Genomic DNA, 9769 nt, shown 5'->3' on the forward strand with positions numbered 1-9769 from the left:
GGCAAACCACACTCACAGCCACATTGCATACTTGTACTTTAACTAATTTTTAATTGTCATATGAGAATAATAAATGACAAATGGATGAAAAACAATAATCAATAGATGTGAAAAAAGTCACAGATGTATGAATAATCAAAGATAAAGCCGTGTGCACTACTACTGGTGGTGCCCAGGTAGGTTCCCACACCATGTGATACTAAAAGAAAGAACCTGGCACTCAACTTAATGCTTGTGAGATTTTAATCGTAGTAGCCAAAACGTTTCGGTCCTATATCTGGACCTTCATCAGTTACGTACTATGATGAAAAAAGTAAATGACTGTAGTGTCATATAAGGCACAGCATGGTCTGCGTCTGGTATTTGCGCAGATAGGTTTAGGCACACAGAATGGACTTATTCACGCTGATAGGTGCTGTGCTTGTGTCCAGACACGGTATCCGACAAGCGGGGATACCGTGTCTGGACACAAGCACAGCACCTATCACCGTGAATAAGTCCATTCTGTGTGCCTAAACCTATCTGCGCAAATACCAGATGCAGACCATGCTGTGCCTTATATGACACTACAGTCATTTACTTTTTTCATCATAGTACGTAACTGATGAAGGTCCAGATATAGGACCGAAACGTTTTGGCTACTACGATTAAAATCTCACAAGCATTAAGTTGAGTGCCAGGTTCTTTCTTTTAGATGTATGAATAAGGCCTCAACTGCCCACAAACATCGTTCCAATAGCCTTGCTTATCCAGGCGATCTTTAACAGACAGGCAGGCAGATATATTCCTTTTGGAGAGCAGTAGCTAGGCTCTTGCAATCCCACCATTGTTGTTCAGTATCCTTCTGGTGGTAGACTCAGGTACCTTTATGACCTCGCAGACTTTTATACACCATGTTCTTGGAGTGATCTTTGTTTATCAATCTCCTGGGGAAGGTAATAATGATCTTGAATTTCCTACATTTGCACCCTTTACAGGCATAATGAGCATCAAGAACTCTTCTGAGGTCCTGCAAAATCTACTTTGTTCAAGCAAGAATACACCTCCGCAAATTTGTTGATAACAGACACTTGTCATTTCATTGAGTCAAAATACCAGACTCTACTATTGCCTTCAAATTTTCTGCTAATCCTACACTTGATCTTAGCCAAAGGCTAATCCTAAAAGTTCATATACATGCACGTAGGCAGCAACCTGTTATTCCAGAGGCGTGTTTCAGAGTCAAACATTTCTAGCTGAGGTCGTACAGGTCAGACACATCTTCAACAGTCATTTACTCTTATCTTATGAATTTTATGTACATTAGTAAAGGCTAATTCTTCTGGTAATGAAGCCTCTTGCCAGTTTTTCAGCTCCAACATCACAATTCTCCAATACAGGTTCTTCATTCAGTTGGGTCAATTGTTCACACTAAGTCATATGGATGGAAAGGTTGATTACTTGAGGAATAGAGCTCTGAGGATGTGTTCATGTGAGGTGTTGGGGAATATGCCGCTGACCATCACCTACCTTAACCGTTTGCTTGTAATTTGCAGCTGCTGTTTCTATTTTATTATTAATGTAGAATTGACGATATTGTTGTCTGCAGTACTAATCACCGGCCACAGGAAGACACTGTTTCCCCTGCAGCTGCTTGATGACTCTGGCTGAAACTGGTTTGTCGGATATCAGCTAGTAGAGTATATCCCAATAGATTAAAACATAACCTTTACTTAGAGTATTAAAATGGAACAAACAATATATAACAACTAATAAAGTGCTCACGCCGAAAACTGTGCTCAAGATAAAAAACTGGTTTGGTCTCACCAATTGTGGACGAAGGATCCCCGCATGAATGAATAGGGTAATCCTGGGGAGGGTCCCACCAGTCGGGTAATAACGGGGGACAGGGACCTGTCTGTAATCCCCTGTCGTGCCCCAGCAAAAACTCCTGTCCTTACAAGGACAGGCCCAAGTATGCCCTACTATGGACACCCCCCACCAAATATGATGTAGTTGACGCCTCCCTACGCGTTTCTTCACCAATAATGGTGATTCATCAGGGGAGATTTTTTCATGGCCAAACAGGCCTAGACGTAACTTCAAAAGTCCATGAGTCAAGTCCACTTAAGCATCCAAACACATGAGATATACGCAGTGGCTGTATATCATCCTGAAAATGGGTAATCTCATGTGGCAGTCCACCCTGGTAAGTGAGTCAGCCAAGAGTGGCATCTACTATCTCCTTTTATATGTGGCAGATCAGAAGTACCTCCCCAACAAGAGGATCCATGCCAAACATAACATGCCCCCATCCGGTTCTAATAATACTGCTTACCGGATCCTTTTGCGCTCCACCACCTCAAACTCCTCTTTCTGCTTAAAATATTCTCGTATACTATTCCCCCCTTTTTTCCTAAATGGTTTATATTTAGAACATTTATTGGTATTTTCATTAATAGTGTTCGGACCTCCAGTCTATGGAACCAGCCGTAATAAACAAAACATTTGCAATTCTATATGCAGGGTTATTACTCTGCGTATTGTCCCCCTCTTTCTACTATATTTCTGGTCTCGGTAGATTATGGATTTTGTTTGTATACCAGGTGAATTTCCAGATATGAGGGGTACTTCAATACATTTTGAACAAACTTTATAATTTGAGTTCTATGTGGCATTATTGTTGATATTTCTTCTTATTCAAGTGGCTATTTTCTTTATATTACCGGCCCCATCCCCCTGCCCCTTTTGTATTATGCAGCAGCCTTGATACGTCATTTATGCCCGCCTCTGGATAGCGCCGATGTGGTGATACGTATGTCACTATTCTCTCCTGTATGACGGAAATGTGTGCTGTCTAGATTTTGCTCTTTTATCCTTATGTCTGGACACTTCTTGACATGAAGGAATACATGAGCAGCACACTGTTCGTTGTTATAATGGTATAATGTTATAATGGTGATATCTATATCACTGTCCCCCTTTGCCTAGGGGATATGAACACTATTTTAGATGTGCCTCCTTTATGTATGCATCTTAGCATAATAAGGAATGTATCTATAGCATATTATTTGGTCTGGACATTTCCAGCCTATGCAAACGGAGTACTTCTATATTTTTATAGATGACCTGTTCATTATCCTGCGTATACATGGCATGGTTTAGTTTGAATGACAATTATCTGTTCTGATATTCTATTGCGTTCGAGTCACTAGCGGTATATACATATACAATGAATGCGCTCCAGATGTATAAATTTTGCCAACACTAGGTGTCTGGGTTCCTATAACTACTCTGGCTACACACCCGTAGCGCTTCATACCAGCGGAGTCTGACGGATACAACTTTGTCATCCTCTTGCGCCTGGCTGTCTGTAGCCGCTTGCGTGTCATGCCTGGAACGCACAACAGTAGCGGCGTACCGGAAGTGAGGTATTCAATATGGCGTCGGCACTTCCGGTTGCGCCAGACGCACGGGGGAGGTGGCGGGCGGCCATGGAGCACATGGGCAGGCAGCGTGCGTTCCAGTGATGGAGCGCAAAAGGATCCGGTAAGCAGTATTATTAGAACCGGATGGGGGCATGTTATGTTTGGCATGGATCCTCTTGTTGGGGAGGTACTTCTGATCTGCCACATATAAAAGGAGATAGTAGATGCCACTCTTGGCTGACTCACTTACCAGGGTGGACTGCCACATGAGATTACCCATTTTCAGGATGATATACAGCCACTGCGTATATCTCATGTGTTTGGATGCTTAAGTGGACTTGACTCATGGACTTTTGAAGTTACGTCTAGGCCTGTTTGGCCATGAAAAAATCTCCCCTGATGAATCACCATTATTGGTGAAGAAACGCGTAGGGAGGCGTCAACTACATCATATTTGGTGGGGGGTGTCCATAGTAGGGCATACTTGGGCCTGTCCTTGTAAGGACAGGAGTTTTTGCTGGGGCACGACAGGGGATTACAGACAGGTCCCTGTCCCCCGTTATTACCCGACTGGTGGGACCCTCCCCAGGATTACCCTATTCATTCATGCGGGGATCCTTCGTCCACAATTGGTGAGACCAAACCAGTTTTTTATCTTGAGCACAGTTTTCGGCGTGAGCACTTTATTAGTTGTTATATATTGTTTGTTCCATTTTAATACTCTAAGTAAAGGTTATGTTTTAATCTATTGGGATATACTCTTCTAGCTGATATCCGTCATAATCCCTAAGAGTTAGCAACGGCTTGGTTTATCTAGGCCATAGCTTATCATATACTGAAACTGGTTTGTGCAGGATTTTTATTGAGAGACAGTTAATCGGTTCTGCGAGGAGAAATAGAAACAGGGATTCTGTTGGCATAGACTTGTGTTATATTTACCCCTTCACGACATGCCCCCTACTAGTATGTCGTGTCTCCCCCTTTGATGTGGGCTCCGGCGCTGAGCCCACATCAAAGTCGCGACATGTCAGCTGTTATGTACTGCTGACATGTGCGCGCAATAGCGGCATGTGGAATCGCGATTCACCCGCCGCTATTAACCTGTTAAACGCTGACATCGGCATTTAACTACCGCTTCCAGCCATCGGGCCAGAAATGAGCGCATTGCCGACCCCCGTCACATGATTGGGGGTCAGCGATGCATTAGGATGGTAACCATAGAAGTCCTTGAGACCGCTATGATTACTGATGCTGGCCTGCTGTGAGCGCCACTCTGTGGTCGGCGCTCATAGCAAGCCTGCATTTCAGCTACATAGCAGCGATCTGATGATCGCTGCTATGTAGCTGAGCCGAATGAGTTGTGCCAGCTTCTAGTCTCCCATGGAGGCTATTGAAGCATGGCAAAAGTAAAAAAAAAAATGTTTTTAAAAATATGAAAAAATAAAAGAAAATATAAGTTTAAATCACCCCCCTTTCGCCCCATCCAAAGTAAAAAAATAGAAAAAAATCAAACCTACACACATTTGGCATCGCCGAGTTCAGAATCTCCCAATCTATCAAGAAAAATAAGCATTAACCTGATCGCTAAACAGCGTAGCGAGAAAAAAAATTGAAACGCCAGAATTACTTTTTTATAGTCGCCGCGATATTGCATTAAAATGTAATAACGGGCGATAATTAGAACATATCTGCACAAAAGTGGTATCATTAAAAACGTCAGCTCGGCACGCAATAAATAAGCCCTCACCCGACCTCAGATCATGAAAAATGGAGACGCTACAGGTTTTGGAAAATGGTGCTTTTTTTTTTTAACAAAGTTTTGAATTTTTTTTCACCAATTAGATAAAAAATAACCTAGACATGTTAGGTGTCTACGAACTCGTAATGACCTGGAGAATCATAATGGCAGGTCAGTTTTAGCATTTGGTGAACCTAGCAAAAAAGCCAAACAAAAAACCAGTGTGGGACTGCACTTTTTTTGCAATTTCACCACACTAGGAATTTTTTTTCCCGTTTTCTAGTACAAGACATGGTAAAACCAATGATGTCGTTCAAAAGTACAACTCGTCCCACAAAAAATAAGCCCTCACATGGCCATATTGACAGAAAAATAAAAAAGTTATGGCTCTGGGAAGGAGGGGAGCAAAAAACGAAAACGCAAAAACGAAAAAGGGCTGGAGCATGAAGGGGTTAACTCCCAATGACAGATATATCCATCATAGGGCATCAAAATGCCAGAATTACATTTTTTTTTGTCACCACAGCACTGCAATAAAAGGCAATAACGGGAGATCAAAACATTATATCTACACCAAAATGGTATTAATAAAAACGTCAGCTTGACGCGTAAAACATAAGCCCTCACCCAACCCCAGATCCGGAAAAATGGAGACTCTACAGGTCTCAGAAAATGATTCCTTTTTTTTTTACAAGTTTATATTAATCACTTAAATAAAAAAAACCCTGTACATGTTTGGCATCCACAAACTCGTAATGGCCTGGAGAATCATAATGGCAGATCTGTTTTAGCATTTAGTGAATGTGATAAAAAACAGAACGCAATTGTGGAATTGCACTTTTTTGCCATTTCATCGCATTTGAATTTTTTTCCTGTTTCCCAGGTTTCCCAGTATACTATATGGTAAAACCAATGGTGACTTTCAAAAGTACAACTTGGCCATATTTATGAAAAAATAAAAAATAAATGGCTCTGGGAAGAAGGCAAACAAAAACGCAAAATCTTTTTATAAAAAAAAACAGCAACAAACCAATGCGTAGTGCGGGACAACTAATGTCCCTCCCGGGATCGCGGGGCTGACTGTCAAAATCAGGACAGTCTGCGGGATCCGGGACGGTTGGGAGGTATTCTACATGTCATTAAGGACCTAGGAAGGGAAAGAAAGGAGGATGTGTTAGCTATCTTTCCTCTGTAGTGGCAGTAAGAAAATATAAAACCTGTAAAGAAAAGACACGCAGTCCCGCTTAGACCAAAAACATGGCTAGCCATTGTCTCAGGGGTGCACGTACATCTAATGAAATGGTGTTGTTAGAGGCTGATACTGTCCTTTTTCTCTCCTAGCTGAGAGAATGAAGAATGTTGACCATTCAGGTCCTGCCTGACTACAGGCAAACATGATTTTTCATATTAAAGTTCTGTGAAACACTTGTGAAATCAAATTACTCACCACATCCCTAGACGAATTCTTGGAGGGGTCTAGTTTCCGAAGTGATTAAATACATGGGATTTCTACTATTTTGGCACCCCAGTGACTCTGCAAATGCAACATGGCATCCTCATTCTATTCCAGGCAAATCTGTGTTCCAAAAATAAGAGTGCTCCTTTCCTCCAAGCGCTGCTTTGCGCCCAAACAGTAGTTTTTGACCACATATGTATGCCGCATTCATAGGAAATTGCGTTGGGTTGGGTCTATTTTCTCACATTACTTGTGAAAATGAAACATTTGGAGCTAAAGCAATATAAGAGAATGTGATTTTTAATTCAACTTAACGTTAATTCCTGTGGAGCAAATGAAACGATAACAAATTCACTGACAACATTTTTTAATAATGTAAGGGGTGACAATTTAAAAATAGTATCACTTCTGGAAGTTTTCTGAAATACAGGCTCCTTAAAGTCACTTCAAAATAGGGTTTGCAATTTTTCTTGAAGAAATTAAAAATTACTGCTGAATTTTAACCATTTTAACCTTCTAAAAAAATGAAAGGATGTTTGAAAAATTAAGCTGACATAAATTAACTAACAAATAAAGTTGCACTCTGTAGCGCTTTTGCATGAAATATATGAAATTTAACCCCTTAGTGACAGAGCCAATTTGGTACGTAATGACCGTGCCAATTTTTACAATTCTGACCACTGTCACTTTATGAGGTTATAACTCTGGAACGCTTTAACGGATCCTGCTGACTCTGAGTTTGTTTTTTCGTGACATATTGTACTTCATGTTAGTGGTAATATTTCTTCGATATAACTTGCGATTATTTATGAAAAAAATGGAAATATGGCGAAGATTTTTAAAATTTTGCAATTTTCAAACTTTGTATTTTTATTCCCTTAAATCAGAGAGATATGTCACAAAAAATAGTTAATAAATAACATTTCCCAGATGTCTACTTTACATCAGCACAATTTTGGAAACAAATTTTTTTTTTGTTAGGGACTTATAAGGGTTAAAAGTTGACCAGCAATTTCTCATTTTTACAACACAATTTTGTTTTAGGGACCACATCACATTTGAAGTCATTTTGAGGGGTCTATATGATACAAAATAACCAAGTGTGACACCATTCTAAAAACTGCACCCCTCAAGGTGCTCAAAACCACATTCAAGAAGTTTATTAACCCTTTACGTGCTTCACAGGAACTGAAACAATGTGGAAGAAAAAAATGAACATTTAACTTTTTTTTGCACACATTTTACTTCAGAACCATTTTTTTTATTTTCACAAGTGTATAAACAGAAATTTAACCATAAATTTTGTTGTGCAATTTCTCCTGAATACGCCGATACCCCATATGTGGGGGTAAACCACTGTTTGGGCGCACCGCAGAGCTTGGAAGAGAAAGAGTGCCGTTTTACTTTTTCAATGTAGAATTGGCTGGAATTGAGATCGGACGCCATGTCGCGTTTGGAGAGCCCCTGATGTGCCTAAACAGTGGAAACCCCCCACAAGCGACACCATTTTGGAAACTAGACCCCTTAAGGAACTTAACTAGATGTGTGGTGAGCACTTTAAACCCCCAGGTGCTTCACAAAAGTTTATAACGTAGAGTCGTGAAAATTAAAAATTGAATTTTTTCTACAAAAAAGATATTTTTGCCCCCCAATTTTTTTTTTGACAAGGGTAACAGGAGAAAGTAGAGCCGTGAAAATAAAAAAAATCCTTTTTTTTTCCCTCAAAAATGATTTTTTTAGCCTGCATTTTTTTATTTTCTCAAGGGTAACAGGAGACATTGGACCACAAAATCTGTTGACCAGTTTGTGCTGAGTACGCTGATACCCCATATGTGGGAGGGGGGGCACTGTTTGGGCACCCATCAGGGCTCGGAAGGGAAGGAGCGCCGCTTGGAATGCAGACTTTGATGGGGTGGTCTGTGGGCGTCATGTTGCATTTGCAGAGCTCCTGATGTACCTAAACAGTAGAAACCCCCCACAAGTGACCCCATTTTGGAAACTAGACCCCCCAAAGAGCTTATCTAGATGTATGGTGAGCACTATGAACCCCCAACTCCTTCACAGAAGTTTATAATGTAGAGCCATGAAAATTAAAAAAATCATATTTTTTCCACAAAAATGATCTTTTCACCCCAAAATTTTTACTTTCACAAGGGTAACAGGAGAAATCGGACCCCAAAATTTATTGTGCAATTTATGCTGAGTAGGCTGATAACCCATATGTGGGGGTAAACCACTGTTTGGGCACATGGCAGAGCTCGGAAGGGAACGAGCGCCGTTTTGGAATGCAGACTTTGATAGAATGGTGTGCGGGCGTTAGGTTGCGTTTGCAGAGCCCCCGATTTACCTTAACAGTAGAAACCCCCCACAAGTGACCCCATTTTGGAAACTAGACCCCCCAAGGAATTTATCTGGATGTGTTGTGAGAACTTTGAATGCCCAAGTGCTTCACATAAGTTTATAAAGCAGAGTCGTGAAAATAAAAAAATAAAAAATGTCCACAAAAAAGATTTTTTATCCCCCAAATTTTTATTTTCACAAGGGTAACAAGAGAAATTGGACCCCTAAAGTTGTTGTCCAATTTGTCCTGAGTACACTGATACCCCATGTGTGGGGGGATCACTGTTTGGGCCCATGGCAGAGCTCGGAAGGGAAGGAGCGCCGTTTTGGAATGCAGACTTTGATAGAATGATCTGCGGGCGTTATGTTGTGTTTGCAGACCCCCTGATGTACCTAAACAGTAGAAACCCCCCACAAGTGACCCCATTTTGGAAACTAGACCCCGCAAGGAACTTATCTAGATGTGTGATGAGAACTTTGAATGCCCAAGTGCTTCACAGAAGTTTATAATGCAGAGTTGTGAAAATAAAAAATATTTTTTTTCCACAAAAAAGATTTTTTAACCCCCAAGTTTTTATTTTCACAAAGGTAACAGGAGAATTTGGAACCCAAAAGTTGTTGTCCAATTTATCCCGAGTACGCTGATGCCCCATATGCGGGGGTAAACCACTGTTTGGGCGCACGGCAGAGCTCAGAAGGGAGGGAGCACCGTTTGATTTTTTTAGGTCAAAATTGGCTGCGGCGTTTTGAGACCCCCTGATGTACCTGAACAGTGGAAACCCCCCAATTCTAACTCCACCCCTAACCCCAACACACCCCTAACCCTAA

At 41.0% G+C, this 9769-nt stretch overlaps 1 long non-coding RNA gene across 1 annotated transcript; it reads right to left on the bottom strand.

The window, feature by feature from the left end:
- Positions 1–698: 698 nt before the first annotated feature.
- Positions 699–1655, bottom strand: LOC143765442 (uncharacterized). The gene is made up of 3 exons (XR_013213391.1): positions 1510–1655; positions 1302–1410; positions 699–926 (listed from the first exon to the last, which is right to left on the bottom strand). It is a non-coding gene; the product is annotated as an uncharacterized LOC143765442 (long non-coding RNA).
- Positions 1656–9769: the final 8114 nt, after the last annotated feature.

Source organism: Ranitomeya variabilis, chromosome 1 (genome assembly GCF_051348905.1).
Source record: "Ranitomeya variabilis isolate aRanVar5 chromosome 1, aRanVar5.hap1, whole genome shotgun sequence".
NCBI lineage: Eukaryota > Metazoa > Chordata > Amphibia > Anura > Dendrobatidae > Ranitomeya > Ranitomeya variabilis.